The sequence below is a fragment of the Pleurodeles waltl genome, chromosome 3_1 (assembly GCF_031143425.1).
Source record: "Pleurodeles waltl isolate 20211129_DDA chromosome 3_1, aPleWal1.hap1.20221129, whole genome shotgun sequence".
Taxonomy (NCBI): Eukaryota; Metazoa; Chordata; class Amphibia; order Caudata; family Salamandridae; genus Pleurodeles; species Pleurodeles waltl.
Genome location: NC_090440.1, coordinates 280,601,254 through 280,617,441, shown reverse-complemented (window position 1 = coordinate 280,617,441; position 16,188 = coordinate 280,601,254). Strand labels below are relative to the sequence as shown.

The 16,188-nt window shown below is 43.5% G+C and overlaps 1 protein-coding gene across 1 annotated transcript in view; it reads right to left on the bottom strand.

Annotated features, from left to right (window-relative positions):
- Nucleotides 1–14,982, bottom strand: part of FAN1 (FANCD2 and FANCI associated nuclease 1) — a 231,126-nt gene extending 216,144 nt beyond the window's left edge. The window contains exon 1 of the mRNA XM_069222393.1: nt 14,891–14,982. The gene's annotated coding sequence lies outside the window, so the exon portion shown is untranslated. The remainder of the gene's footprint in view (nt 1–14,890) is intronic.
- Between the last annotated feature and the right edge of the window lie 1,206 nt (nt 14,983–16,188).

Below are 16,188 nucleotides of genomic sequence, written 5' to 3'. Positions count from 1 at the left end.
ACAACCGTGCTCCTAAGGACACAGAGGGTGAACATCATCAACGTAGACTGTCCTGAGGTCCTGCTGACGCAATTTGTAGGAGGTAAGACCTTGCCTTCCCAGAGAGCGACGGTACCACTGTGTACTGCATCTTCTTCACCTCCTGAGACCTCTGTGCACTATTTGCAAAATTCCTTCGTGCACAGCCTGGCCCAGGTCCCCAGCACTCCATCCTGCTAGGCTCAACTCGCTGAGTTGTTCCCTGGCTGTATGGGACATTCCTTTGTTGTGCTGCATCAACCGCATTTTGCACCTCCTTTGTCCCCGTGTCCTGGGACTCCCGGGGGCACTGGCTGGCATCCTGAGGTCTATCTAAAGTGCTGAGAGCCCTACTCTTCCTCCTCACACAGAGTTTAGGCCCCCAGGTCCCTCCTGGGTCCATCCAGCGCCATTTTGACACAAAACGCACTTTTGTCGTAGCCAAGGCTTGTTGGCGACTTCCAACACGAAATCACATCTGCAACGATCTTCACGTTGTGGGACATCCTTTGCATCACGCAGGAACCCGCTGGCGTCTTCCTAGGGTGCATTTCTGCAGTCTTCGACTATCCGTGGACTCTTCTTTTGCACCCTCTTCTGGGTTGGCAGGGGCTCCTGTCCTTCCTGGAACTCCTTTCAACTTCTGTACTTGGTCCCCTTCTTTTGCAGGTCTTCAGGTCCAGGAATCCGGTAGTTGTTGTTTGCAGACTTGGTTGGTTACTGCATAATCCTAAGGAAACTTGCAGTACTTTATTCCTGCTTTTCTGGGCTCTGGGGTGGGGGTAATTTACTTACCTTTACTGTATTCTTACTCTCCCAGCATTTCTGCAGACATTACATTTGTCTAGGGGGGAATTCGTGATTCGCATTCCACTTTCTTAGTATATTGTTTGTGTTGCTCCTGGACCTGTTTTCTCCCATTGTATTCTATAGCATTTCCTATTGCTTGCATTGTTATATGACGTTTTACTTGTCTAATTTTGGTGTCAAGTGTATATATTGTGTATAATACTTACCTCCAGAAGGAGTATTGTCTCTAAGGTATTTTTGGTACTGTGTCACTCAAATAAATACCTTTATTTTTGGTAACACTGAGTATTGTCTTTACTTGTGTATAAGTACTGTGTAACTATAAGTGGTATTGCAGGAGGAGCTTTGCATGTCTCCTTGTTCAGCCTAAGCTGCTCTGCTATAGCTTCCTCTATCAGCCAAGCTAATAGAACACTACTACATTTCACTAATAAGGGATAACTGGACCTGGTATAAGGTGTAAGTACCCAAAGTACCCACTACAAACCAGGCCAGCCTCCTACAGTTCTTCAACTATCCTCCCACTTCCTGGCTCATATAGTAATGTTTTTGGTAGTTTTGGCTAAGACTGGTTTGGCTGTATCCTGGATTTGCCTGGAATAGCAGCCCCCTGGCCTTGAAAGGGATTGTTTTCCCTCCTGTAGTCCCTCGATAAGCTGTTGTTCTATGAAAGATGTTCTCCATGCTAACATTCTGAAAATAAAATAATTTTCCTTCCTGCTGCTGATTTTTTTATTAGTTCATTAAGTTGTGGACTAAATAGCTTGGGTCTGAGGCAAGGAAGAGGATGTATCTAAGATTTTTGAGCGACATGTAGTTTCCAGATGTTCATTCACAGCAGTCTTCTTCCTGCTACAGACACACCAGCTGATGTTGGCACTGATCACAATATGTCAAGGTGGAATCTGACAAAAACTGAGCCAGGAGTTCCATATCACCTAGGACTGGGGTCAGAACAGCCCCTTCTTGTAAGCAGTCAAGCATCAAATAGCTTTTAGCTGCATATGCTGTTTTTAAAAGCTGTTTACACCTTTCTATCAACTACATTCAGCAAAATTGATTCTATGGAGGCCAGTGAGGAGAATGAGACCATACTTGTCACAACTCAATCTTGTGCTCTATGTGCAGTGGGTATTACTTGCCAGCCTCATGTTATTCCTTCCCCTGTGGCACCTTTCTGTCTCAAGCACTCCATGGCTTCCAACTCCACGAAGGCCTGAACTTCCGTTCAGTTCCGTTGTTATGCACATTTAGGCGAGTTAGCACCTGCAGATGTCACATGCCCTGTTACGATAATCACAGTTCCACTGTGAACCACTGGGTTGTACCATCATGCACTTGGGTTCCATTGTACTTGTTGTTGTCAATTACCGTCTACATCTGCTCCTGTTAAGTCATTTCATTTGTATGTAACACGTGACTTTCCCCAGGCGCCTTCAGAAGCCTCCACTGGAGACACATGCCCTTCTGGAACACTCTTGGCTTCCTGTAGATACCTCAAAAAATCTACTTGCCCACTCGCTATGGTGAGTCATATTTTATCAAGTCGAGCTATTTTTAGGACCTACTCACCCCTTCTGTTGAGTTGACAAAGAACATATGCTCTGTTCAGTCAGAAAGTGAAGGAGCAATGAAGACGCCTTAAATTTTGTCTTTGTCACATTTGCTCTGTGTTCAGAGGAAGAGGTCAAAAGTCAGTTTGTCTTTTTTCCTTCTGACTGCAGAGTTCCGAGATTTAGATTTGGTAAGGTGAACTGTCTAACCTACTGTAAAAAGTGTGAAATGAAAGTCGGAAGGGTGTAAGGTTTTTCCTAACACTCAACATTTAAATAACTAAGGGCCTGATTTCGATCTTGGCGGAGGTAAAAGTCTGTCACAAATGTGACGGATATCCTGTCCGCCGTAGTACGATCCCCATAGGGTAGAAGGAGATCGAAATGTGGCAGACAAGATATCTGTCATGTTTGCGATGGAGTATTCTCCTTTGCCGACTTCTAAATCAGGCACTAAGTCAACCATACAAACATGTCAAAATATATGTCAGTAGTTGTGAAAACCCATTTTTTGTACTTCTGAGTGATGAAAAAACATTTTAAAAGGATTAAAAGAATTCAAAACACTTTACTAGGTGTAAATGATAAATATGTTTTCTGAAACTCAATGTTCACATATTATTTTAATACGCTATATAGTTTTATCTGTAAAGCTGCAAGTTAGAAGGAAGGTGTCATTTACTGCCTGTAAATGACAGTGTGCTACCACATCATGCTTTAGTAATTTATTTTTTTCAATTGAGTGTTTAAACATAAACTGAAAAACATTCCTGCCCTGATGGCAATGCTATTAGTAAACTAAGAGACAAGTCATGGACAATGTTCCCTCTAATTTTTTTCCACTGTGTGCGGCAGTATGCGGTCTCTGTGCGCTGCAGCCAAGGATACGTGTGCCAAGAAATTGACGATTCACGTGCGCGCAGCGCATAACTAGCCAAGATCTTTGGCATTAGCCTCTCCATACCACTAAAGCAAAAAAGGGATATCATTGCTCCATGCAATAGGGCATCAAGGCTGTTTTGTGACCTGGTTGTACACCCCAAGGACATGACCTGTTAGGAGAGCACGTATATTGCTCTAAAAGGCTTATTTAGGCATAGAAAGTGGTAACGCATATAAACTACCACAAAGTATAGGAATGTTGGAACATTTGATAACAGCACATTTTCTACTGTTCTGAAGCATTTCCTAGCTCATGAACCATTGATTTGCAAGACAAATATCACTTGCCCGCTTGTATACTAAAGCACGCCAAATGATGTTTAAAACACTCCCCGCGGTATTTAAAAGCTGTTTTCATTGACTTTAATCCAGATTCAAATATAAGCATTATCTGCCTTAGGGGAGCACGTATATCGCTCAAAAAGGCTTATTTAGGCTTAGAAAGTGATAACGCATATAAACTACCACAAAGTATAGGAATGGTGGAACATTTGATAACAGCACAACGTGCGCGCTTGCCAAAGGGGCCTGCGCGATGGGGGAAGGAAAGGTGTGCGCGCGCCTTACAGGGAACATTGGTCATGGATCATGTGTACCCTATATGTGGGCTAGAATTGTATTATACATGGAGCAAACGTTTACTCTAATCAAACAAATGAGGTTATTTTATACAGCAGAAATACTGAACTCACATATTTGAAGTTGCACTTGTGTGAGAATGAGAAAAGGTGACTGTAAAATAAAATAAAATATTTGCCTAGGATCACACAATTTGAGACGTGTTTATGGGTCAAGTACATTACAGTTAGGTCGAGTATATTATTCAAGTTACTCGACCTGCAGGTCTAGTAACATTTTTATGATTTTTCGAGTCCTGCTGTAATAATAGCCCCTTTGAACTTGCATAGGGGCTTGTCCTCATACCTGTATCCGGACCAGCACCTGCCAAGTCCTGCGCAAGCAGCTTCCTTGCACTCACCTCTTGAGTTACCCGAATGTTCCTGTGTTCCTGTCCAGCACAAGCTTCGCCTCTGTATTCATCCCCTGATTCGCCGGGACCTTCACCGATTCAGTCCTGTGCAACCTCCTACCAGCACTCATCTTCCGAGTCATCTGGAAACCTTACAGCGCTCTAGTCTTCCAGTCTCTTCCGATGACTCTGAGATCCTGACTTCTGCAACAGCTCCAGTGTCTACTTCCATGAGCTACGATTCCGCTTCTTCACAAAATCCTTGCCGCAACCCCATGGCCTCCTTCGAACTCCATCTGAAGGGAGTAACTGTGTATTTTAGCATATCTTGGGTGTGCCCATTACTCCAAGTTATATATCGAGTGTAACTTTGTTTCTAGCAAACCTTGGGAGTGTCTCTAACTCCAATCCATGTTCAAGCACTTCTTGTATTGTCTTGTTTTCGAGTTTAGATGTACATAATACGACCTTGGGAGTGTCCGTAACTTCAATCTTGTGCCCAGAATAATCTTGTTTCATGTGTAGTCTCATTTCTGAGTTTCGCCCATGTAGGAACAACCTTGAGAATGTCAGTGACTCCAGCATTGTGCCACAGATAGTCTTGTTCTAAGTTCACCTAATTCCGAGTGTAATTCTGAGTGTAATTTTCGAGAGTAACCTGGTGACTAACATACTTTGAGAGTTAGTATAACTTCCAACATATGTGCCTAGAGCAACCTGGTTTCCTATTTCCTTGTAAGTTTTTCCGATTCCAATTTATGTACAAAGTGCAATTGTGGGAGTGTCATTAACTCCAGCCTATGTTCTGAGTGGATCCGTGGAGTGCCTTAAACTCTGCCTAGGACTTCAAATTATTCTTCGAGAGTTCCAGAAGCTTCCATTCGAGTATCTGGTTGATCTGCTCTCATTGTATGATTATTCAGAAATACCTAAGTGTGAAATACTAAAGCGTTGTACTGTAACCTGTGTAGAGGATTTGATGCATTAATGGTAATTGCCTCTTCTTGTTCTTTCCAGTGTACTGCATTTTCATGATAAGCAGAAGTGCTGTCTTGTAAACTACCACCTTCACCTAAACCCGAAGGTCCAAGAAGTGACGATCCTGTTAAGCAGAGTAGCACCATCGCAAGCAGAACCAGTACCACAAGTGTTCTTTTATTATTTTGTCCCTTCCCTACTTCCTCCTTTGGAAGTCGCCCAGAACTAGGAGTACTGTCCCTGGGTCCAGCTTCTTCCTAATTGGGAGTGAGGGTTCAGTGGGGGTCCAGCACGGCTCCAGTGTTGCCTCGTGGTTGGCACCAGGTGTGTGCGACAATACTAGTTAATACTGAGTTCACCTTAGGAGTCTCCGAAAAGAACTCATCAACATTTTTCAGACGCTACCTATTTGTTAGAAATCTAGTAATGCTAAACTTATCAAAATACATAAATGTATTCAAAATAATAATTGTTACTCCATGCAACGGGGTCATCAGCTGTAGGGCACTCCAGTGTGTATAAATATCATCTTCCTGATATGAGGCTTACTGTGAAATACCATCTTTGACATATCTTACAAGTTATTGCATCCTTGCTCCCTGCACATACTTTACTTTGGGACAGGTGTGCTGATCTTCTCCATCACCAGGCAAATATATATATATTTTTTTTAACCTGAGGCTCATTTGAGCCAAACTCGCTACTACTTTCACCAAGGCCTCCAACTCAGTCCTAGTTATAGCAAAGACTTCTTACACCTTTGCATATGAAGCCGTATAATGGAATTTCTCAGTGCTCTTCCTGCTTTCTGTTTCTGCAGACTACAACTGACTGCCCTAAAGTAGTAGTCTTCCACTTGTATTTGCTTCCTATAACTTCAGATAAAAAGGTGCTCCCTATTTAAGCTTCCTTGCCTTGTGCACAAGTCCCTCTTCAAAACTTTTCTGCTTTATCTACAGAAGAAGTTAAAGAGTTTTTATGCACCCATGCGCAATCTTAGATGCAGTGAACAATTTTTACTTCATCCCTGCCGTATTCATACTGCCAGATACAGGGATAGGTCCTTTTCTTAATCGGCACCCGATCATTGGAACACGCTACATTTGCACATACGAGCCTGCTCTGATTTTTTGTCTTAAAACCTGGCTCTTTTAATTCCTTCTGGTAATGCTGTATTGTTATAGAGTGCTTAGAGACCTTCTTGGGCGTGATTAGTTTGCATTGTACAAATATAATTAGCATAACATAACCAAAATCTCATCTCAAGAGTTGAGCATTCTTGCTAAAAAGCTGAGTGCTGGCTTTTTTTTAAACATTTGTGCTTCCGCACACTGCTTGAATGTGGAAATACTGTTCTATTAAGGCTGTCACGCCTGCAGAAGCCAGAATTGCTCCTCATGCCATCCTAACACATGAGCAGGAATACTGTCCTTATTCCCTCTTTAGTAGGCTGTGAATATCCCAGAAATCAAACAAATGAGTTTCCTGTCCAATTTCCCATGAAGTCACTGGTCTTACCCGGAGCACTGCAAAAAAGCTGAGGCAGGTGTCAGAACCACTCCAGTCAGTCCCAGTTCTTTCCACACTGTACAGCCACACCTCTTTCCATAAAAGAGATGCTACACTTGTCTGGGGGGAAAAGAAGAAGGAGGTGTCAGAACCACTCGTCTGTATTGGTTCCTCAACCAGACTGAGGACAAAGGAATAAATTAAGTAGGGATTCTGCTTTCAAGGTCCCTCATGACCACTCCTCCACTGCTTAGAGCTATTGGTTAATTCCATGGAACCACCACCACCACTTCAGAATGGTGTGATGTGCTTGGATGGAAATCGCATGTGGCAAATGTGGGAAGTCTCAAAACTTTGTCCCCATCTTAATAGCAAATCTAGAACTTCTTTGCACCATTTCACCTTTGGAGAAGGAATCTGCTTTGGAGTCCAACGTACATGTCGGCAGGCTTTCACCTGTTCCTTCCAATTCATAGTCCTGCAGAACGACGTCCAGGATTCGATAAGTAGTTTATGCCCATGTAAGCCAATGCCACACAAAGGAAGCAGGTATCCCTGAGAGAGGTTGCTCGATAACAACAATGGTGTCCTCCAGGAAAATCTCCCTTGTCAGTGATGAGTGTGCAGACTCGCTTGAATTTCGAAGGATATGTCTGGCCACTTCACCAACAAAGGATCTCTGTAACAGTTATGATTAGTGTCTGGGTAAAAGAATGTGTTGAGGTTGGGTGTTATATTAAAATAAGAGTCAAGGTCAAGTTTAGGTTCCAAAAGAATGCTTGGATTATGAGTTGAGATGAAACCAAAGGTTTAAGTAAATGGTAGACTAAAAGTGTTGGACTTTTTTGCTTATGCAGGGTCATCCTCAATCTTTTTGCCTCCTGCCTCCTATTTTTTCTGACCTGTTGCTGTTGGCTTTTGAACTCTGAGCACTTTACCACTGCTAACCAGTGCTAAAGTGCATATGCTCTCTCTGTAAAATGTGTATGTGATTGGTTTATCCGTGATCGGCATATTTGATTTACTAGTAAGTCCCTAGTAAAGTGCACTAGAGGTGCCAGGGCCTGTAAATCAAATGTTACTAGTGGGCCTGCAGCACTGGTTGTGCCACCCACATAAGTAACCCTGTAATCATGTCTCAGACCTGCCACTGCAGTGTCTGTGTATTTTTACACTGTAAATTCGACTTGGCAAGTGTACCCACTTGCCAGGCCTAAACCTTCCCTTTTCTTACATGTAAGGCACCCCTAAGGTAGGCCCTAGGTAGCCCCAAGGGCAGGGTGCAGTGTATGGATAAGGTAGGACATATAGTAATGTGGTTTATATGTCCTGACAGTGAAATACTGCCAACTTCGTTTTTCACTGTTGCAAGGCCTGTCTCTCTCATAGGATAATATGGGGGCTACCTTTAAATATGATTAAAGCGTAGATTCCCCTAGAGAGTAGATGGACATGTGGAGTTTGGGGTCCCTGAACTCACAATTTAAAAATACATCTTTTAGTAAAGTTGATTTTGAGATTGTGCATTTGAAAATGCCACTTTTAGAAATTGAGCATTTTCTTTCTTAAACCATTCTGTGACTCTGCCTTGTTTGTGGATTCCCTGTCTGGGTCAGTTTGACATTTGGGTTGTTTTTCACCTCGCACTAGACAGTGACACAAAGGGAGCTGGGGTGTAACCTGCATTTCCTGATTAGCCATCTCTGCTAGGAGGGAGGGGTGGAGTGGTCACTCTCATCTGAAAGGACTGTGTCTGTCTCTGACAATGCAGACTCCAACCCCCTGGTGTGTGTCTGAGGCCTTGCCTGGGCAAGGCAGGATTTCACAAGTAGGTGTGAGTCCCCTTTGAAGAAAGGTGACTTCAAAGACTAAAATGGGTATAAGAAGGGCACCCAAGTCTACAGACTTTAGAAACACTTCTGGAACCAAGAGGAACCTCTGCCTGGAAAAGAGCTGATAGTTGAGGAAGAAGTGCTGCCCTGCCTGTGACTGTGCTTTGTGGAGCTTTCCTGCAGTGCTGCTTCTGCCAGAGCAAGAGGGCAAAGACTGGACTTTGTGTGCCTTCCATCTTGTGAAGAAATCTCCAAGGGCTTGAGTTAGAGCTTGCCTCCTGTTGTTTGAAGTCTCAGGGACAGCAAAGAATTCTCTCTGCCAGCACCTGGAGTCTCTGCTCTGACAAGTGGTGCCCTATCCAGTCCCTGGGCCCTTGAAAGGAAAGCTGGTGTAAATCCAAGGAAATCGACTTCAGACGACTCCAGAGCGACGCCGCTGCTGAATCCGGTAATGCCGCCTGCACCCGACGCCGTAACCTTCGCTGGAACGCGACGCTCTTCGCAGGCCCAACGCCGCTGCAGCCCCGCTGAAGTCCGCGACTCCGTGGAAGTCGCTGCACCACGTCGTGACTGACGCCGCTCGAAGTGCACGGATTCAACATTTCGCACAGACGCCGCAATGCCCGACTTCGCGCATCGGCTTGTTTTCACTCTTCACCAAAGGTACTGTACTTGGGGGTCTACACGACTCCGTGTTGGGCGCCGCTGGTGTCGGCTTGTTGGGAACGACTCCGTCACGACACCGTGTTAACATCTCAATGAAGCATTTTTGTTTCTAAGCGCTATTTTTGGAGTTTAATCTTTAAAAATTCATAACTTGACTTGTGTATGTTGGATTTTTGTCGTTTTGGTCTTTTTTTGTTTAGATAAATATTTCATATTTTTCTAAACTGGTGTTGTGTCATTTTGTGGTGTTTTCATTAAGTTACTGTGTGTGTTGGTACAAATACTTTACACCTAGCACTCTGAGGTTAAGCCTACTGCTCTGCCAAGCTACCAAGGGGGTAAGCAGTGGTTAGCTGAGGGTGATACTCTTTTACCCTGACTAGAGTGAGGGTCCTTGCTTGAACAGGGGGTAACCTGACAGTCAACCAAAGACCCCATTTCTAACAAAAAGGTATGATTATATTTCACAGTATTACTAAACAATATTTAACATTATAGTACAGCAAAACAAGCATGGAGTATTAGTCCAGTTTTCCAATGAAAACAATCTCAAAGCCACAGTTTACTATAAAACAGCAATTTCAATGAAAAGTATAGAAATCTCGGTTTAAGTATAAGAAACTTGATTGTGAAGCAAATTTGTATTGTATCTACACTAAAAACTGAACTAAGTAAAAATATGTTTTTTAAAAAACCATACATTTCTTTCTCTTGCCATACATTTGCCAAACCTCTTTTAAACATGGAATACTAGAATCCATGTTGTGTGTTTTAAGAGCCATAATAGAAAATTGTCATTGAGGTCATCAACATCCTGAGGCTTAGGACCTGATTTACATTATTGCAGATGAGACACTCCATCACATCGGTGACGACATCGGTGACGGATATTCCGTACGCAGAAATCTAAATCCCATTATTTCCTATTTTATTTAGATTTCAGCGGACGGGATATCCAATTAACGTCCACCAATATCTAAATCAAGCCCTTAGTTGGCAGAGGTCAATAAGAAAGGGTGGCTGACCCAGTGGATCAGTGAACATTAATTATGAGTGCAATTATCAGAAAACATTCAGCCCACAAGAATAGAAAAATAGAACAAAACTACAGTGTAAATGTTGTATATATTTGTTGTGGTTTTAATTAGTCAACATGTCAAGCTCTAAAGTGTGTTATTGTGGGGTCTCTGGGCTCGAATATATCTCTACCAGATAACTCTCAAAGGCTACGGAACACAGGTTAGGAAGAAATTGAGCAGTGCATTAATTACTGAGGAACAAATGGCTTTTAGGACTGCTCAACCATTCTGGACTCAAGTTTTTTTTAGTTTTTTTTTAATGAAGTGCAGTTAAAGATTAAGCCTACAAATTGATCTTCATTATGATTTATAAGTTAAGCAAACTTCCAGCTATTCACTTGATTTGTAAGCAAATTAAGGAAAGCAGGTTTTCATATAGGGGGTGTTTTGCAACCTGATTTCCTCAACATTACATCCCTTGTAAAATTTGTGTTAGCATGGTCTGTTTACTTTCACGAATACCCCCTTTGTTGGGTGCCATAGATGGACTGATGCAGAACAGCAGATGGCTACCAAGAGCTCCCTTCAAAATAGGTCTGCACAGATATATCCATGTATCTAAGCACCTCTTGATCAGAAGTTAAAAACAATTATTAATTTTGACCTGGCACCCCAAAGGGTGGGACAGAAACACGGTGCCTCCTCTACTGCCTAGACAAGTACCCAACACAAGAGGAGACTAAATATGATCTTTCCAAGTTCTTGGGAAGATTATGCACAGGGCCTTCCTGTCTGCTTCATAAAATGTGGTAGGTGGTGGCATTTTCTTACTTGCCCTGCAAAGCGACCTAATACTTTTCTGAAAGCGAGCTGGCTGCTATGCTGAATTTTATTTTGTAATATAATACCTAATGGTATTTGACCTTTAGTGTTCCCATAGATTTGAGTTCTGATTTTTATCCACTCATCATGGTTGCTCAGGTCTCAGGATACAGCTGCTCAGGGACCTTGTTACAGCATTCGTCAACTACAGCCTCTTGTCATACTGGCAGATCCTGCTTCTCCTGGCTATTTACCACCCAAAACCTACTTGTGTTCCTCACCAGCCATCCGTCTTCACATCACTGCTTTTAGACCTCTCTCCTCTCTGCATTATCAGTGCAAATTACTACTGCTTGTTGTGGTATGGGAACCACTGAGCTGCAGTCCACTAACAGGATTAATTCCAGTTGGTAGATCAGGGCTCCTCTGGGCTCAAACTCCCACGGATAGTCATGCCGATCGACTTTAAAATTCAACTGACATGCAAAAAAAGAGAAAACTCAAAACCTCTACAATCAACCAAGCATCCAAGTACTTGTACTACAATAGTTCAATATAAATAGACACTGCTATAAAATTCCCAGTCTTATCAGTAGACACAAACAGTCCTTATTTATCACAAGATGAAGGTGGGCAGGTGAGAGCTAAAATTTCAAAACATCACACATTCAGGCTTCGCAGCACTACTCCTCAAATAGATTCAGCCAAACACACACTGTGTACTGTAGAGGCCCAGGGAATTAGATCGTGTCTTCTTGGAGACATGTGGAAATGGATTACAGCTATGATAAGAGAACTGGAGGGCCCTGAATGAATTGCTATTGTTTAAAGAGTCTGTAAGGGATGTGTGATCAGGAATATTTGTGACTCCCCAGACATAAACAGCAAGGATGTTGCAAATCAATATTTAGCTGCTCTGGGGTCCATGGTGAGAGAACAAATGGATTAGCAGCCCCTAGGGGAAGCCTGCCACACAGACGGGCAACTGAGACCACAACTGTGGATCGACGTAGGGGGGTCTCCCTGGCAGGCTGTGACAGTTGACTGGAAAGAGCCTCTTGTGTGTCATATTGTGTTTCCGTCCCGCCCACCCCTCGGTGGTTAAATGTAATTCTACTGTGTCCACATGTCCTCGGGTTTGGGGGTGGGAGGTGTTTTGCTGTTTACCTTTATGCAAAACTCAATAAAGAGATTTCGAAAACAAATTTAGCGGCAATGGGGCAGGAAAATGGGTGAGGCTCTAGGCCTCCTGCTCCCTAGTTCTTTCTGGTTCATGTGTGGAGGTAAGAGGGAAGGGTCAAGACACAGAGGCTGCCTGTTCCCGCAAAGTATTGTTTATGTGTTTCTATCCCTCTGTTGGGTAAAGTGGTGGTGGTTTAAAGTGCGTTAGTAGACTTGTATTTGGGCCCCAGTGTTGTACTGGCAAGGGTTGCTGAAGTTGTGAATTGACATCCACTGGTAGGGTTTTGTGTTTGTTCCACCACCATATGGCAGGGAAGCGGCAGTGTGGCATTATGGGGAGTACAGGTAGGGCTGAATGTTTCTTTCAGTGTAATAAAGAAGGGAGTAGGGCACTATAAAATGATGAAGTGTAGTAGCAGGGCTGTGTATGGGTTTTAGTTCTGGTACAGTGATGGTGTAGTAGGTTTTAGACTGAGGCCATCAGTTTCAGTCCTAGTACTGGAATAGAAGGTGGGTGAGGCAGAGCTAATCTGGGATTTGAAAGGTTGTGTGCATTTCCTGTCACATCTTTGGAACAATATGGATAATCATTTTGTAGACTGTTCATACAAATAATATTTCAAAAAAATCATCATACAACTTTTAGCTACAGTACAGACGACCAAGAACAAAACCTCCATACAGTTGATATTCTGAACATTATTTAACAAATAAGTTAACCATTTAAATCCATGTAATCAGTTCCGACTGGGATGTTGCTCTTTTCAACTGACTTAGTTGGACTACCAGACCTGAAAATACTGCTATGTGAAAGGAAAGTTAAGAACCCTTCACCAGTCAACCTCATCTGCATAGTTTAACAAGGATCCTCACTCTGCCCCACTCCATTCAATGCCTATATGACCTCATTCGCCTGAATCATCTATGGATTCACCATCATGTCCTATGTTTAAGTCACCCAGCTCATAATCGGCCTCCCTGAAAAGACTCCAAACAGCTGGACCAATTTCTCTGCCTGCATGACCGAAGTCACCAGACATTAAAAAACAAATGGCTCAAGCTCAACATAGACAAGTTGTAATCTTCAACAGACATCTTGCTGAGGGACTCAACCTGGTGGCCTGCTAAAATCTGTCCCTGCGCCTTTCTCGGCAACCTACGCAAAGAACCTTGGAATAGAAATTTACAACCAACTCACAAGGTCAAGTGAAAGCAGTCTCCATCTGCTGCTTCCGTACACAAGATGTAAAGAAGATCTTCAAGTGATTCCCTATCAACACTCACAGAACCATCACCCAAGCTCTCATCACTAGCAACCAGGACTGCGGCAAAAGACTAAATGCTGGAATCAATGCTCAAATGACTCAGTGACCAGGCTCACTCTCAACCTCTCACCCTGCACCTCAAAGAGATTCACTGGCTCCCAATTCACAAACAAGCACTCTTCAAACTACTTACACACCCACACAAAGCGTTACACAACATTGGCCCATATTCCTCAATAACCGCATAAACTTTCACAAACCTATCAGGACTCCTACTTGTACGCACACCCACATGCACAGAACCAGATCCTGCAGTCGTGTCTTATCCTACCTCACTCTTAAAATCTGGAACGGCCTGCCCCTGAACATCAGAGCCTCCTCCTCGGGTCTTGAATTTCATCAAGAAACTGAAGACCTGGCTCTTCACCTATCCCGACCCCGGCTTGGCCCAGGTAGTTCCTGCTTCAGCGCCAGGACACCTTGCCAGGTGAGTTGTGCATACATGACATTAGACCCGATTCAGATGGAAGACTCTGGATTTTTAAAGGCAAAAATGGCTTTAATAGTCTCTCGTCTGAAACCACCTTTGATTCAGTAGAAGACAATGGGGAAAATGTATTCCAAAGATTATTTTTGTTCAAAGCCTTCCACTTTCCTGTTCTAAAAAGCTGGCATGTTTGTTTTTCCGCTATTCACATACTGCACATAACATACCAGTACTGGAATCGGGTGTGTGACTAGACACGAGGGTCCCCTGGTTAAAGTAATAAGTTTTACCCCATTATTTCCAACATATATGTATTGCTTCCTTTCACACATTCTTAACACTTCTCCGATACCCTCATACACGGTAATACTTCAGATATACATTAGAGACGCTTTTTTATGTCAAACAGGCTATATGTTGTTTTCTTTTGTAGCTATTCGTTATTCAGCTCAAATCAAATCCACAACTCTCAGCCACGACAGAGGGGAAGTTAAGTCCACCCCCATCCCAAAACTTTTGCTCTAAATGTCCTCGTGTCCAACTCTTGGCATGTATGCTAACACCCATATGCCATGTCATGATGTTTCGGGGTTCTGGCATCCTTTACGTTAGTTACGTTTCTCGGGTTATAGTGTACTACACCCACATTTGTACAGTAGCAGGGGGCTGTGCAGTAGGGTAGCCCGCCTCAGTTGGTAATCTGTTCCTTTCTAATATGTCCTTAACTCTGGAAAGAGCAGGGTCACCGCCTGGTGGCGGGGGAAGCCCTGGGTTTCGTGCCAGATAGGAACGGCGGAAACATGGAATTGGCGGGGGATTTCGGAACGTGAACCTTACCTCCCGCCGCCCAGCTCTAACAAAAATTCATTTGCTTTCGGTTTTGCCTTCAGCTGTAACAGAGTTCGAAGAGGGAATTGAGGTAAATCCTTCCTATTAGAGGAAAGAACCTTCGCACCGAATCTACATTACCTCATCACGTGATAAACGCGTCACGTCTTTGGTCTATCGGGCAGTAGTGCTCTTTTGAGTAAACGCCTTGTGCAGTCATTGATGTAAATGGAACATGTGAATGTCGTGCTGTTCAGCCGTCTCTGAAAAAAAAAATCATTTATGCTTACTGGTCACGCAGATCTGAATTGTAAAGCTCACTTTAAAGCATAATTGCTAATTCTGTTGTGTTATTAGGTGGCTTTGAAATGAAAGACACTATAGAAACCCTGAAATAGGGAACAATGGAAATTATCCTGTTAAGCACATCCGAACAAGGCGTTGCTGTTGTTCTTACTGTTTTCTAGGTTATTGTACAGTTTACAAAACAGAGGTATCAAATGGCTAAAGTTCAGCCATTAGTAGCTCACCCAGTAAATTTTTTTCATTACATTCTGTGATTAGCTTCACGTCCAGTGACAGCGTCAAATACAGCCATACCATGGGACTCACCTGGACCGGCCACTCCATCGTCCACTTCACCATTGCAGGAACACCTCACACCACCCACAACCCTCCCAAGATCTCCTTCAGTAGGTAGAGCAAAGTGGCACAGAACTAATAGATGGGCGCCCTAAATACCACTCAGTCCGACACCACAACCAACCTGAAATAGGCAGTAGAGAACTTCAACACCTGGATCACCAATGCCGCTGACCGGGTTTTCACCATCAAACCAGTCAAATCTCACAAATCCAACAAACAAGCCTGCTGGTAGACTCTGGAACTCAGGACAATGAAACACAGCTGCAAACAAGCCAAAGAAGATGGCTTACCAGCAGAGATGATACAGATCGAGCCACCTTCAAGTCAGCCCTCCAAAAATACAATCAACTAGTCAAAGAAAAAAAAAAGGACACCCTTGCAGACCGCATCACGGCTAGCGGCAGCCACACCAAGGAACTCTTCACCATTGTCAGAGAGTTCACCTGCCCAACAGCCACTGAGAACACAATCCCTCCCTCACAGGAACTCTACGACGCTCCAGCAAATCACTTTAACAACAAGATATCAACCATCTACTGGAACTTTGATCCCCAACCCTCTGACCTCCTCAGCCTCCCACTCCAACGGAAGCCTCCCATGACCAACCTCCCACCGCATGGGTACAGCGCACCACACCAGACACCACAGTCGTAATGAAATCC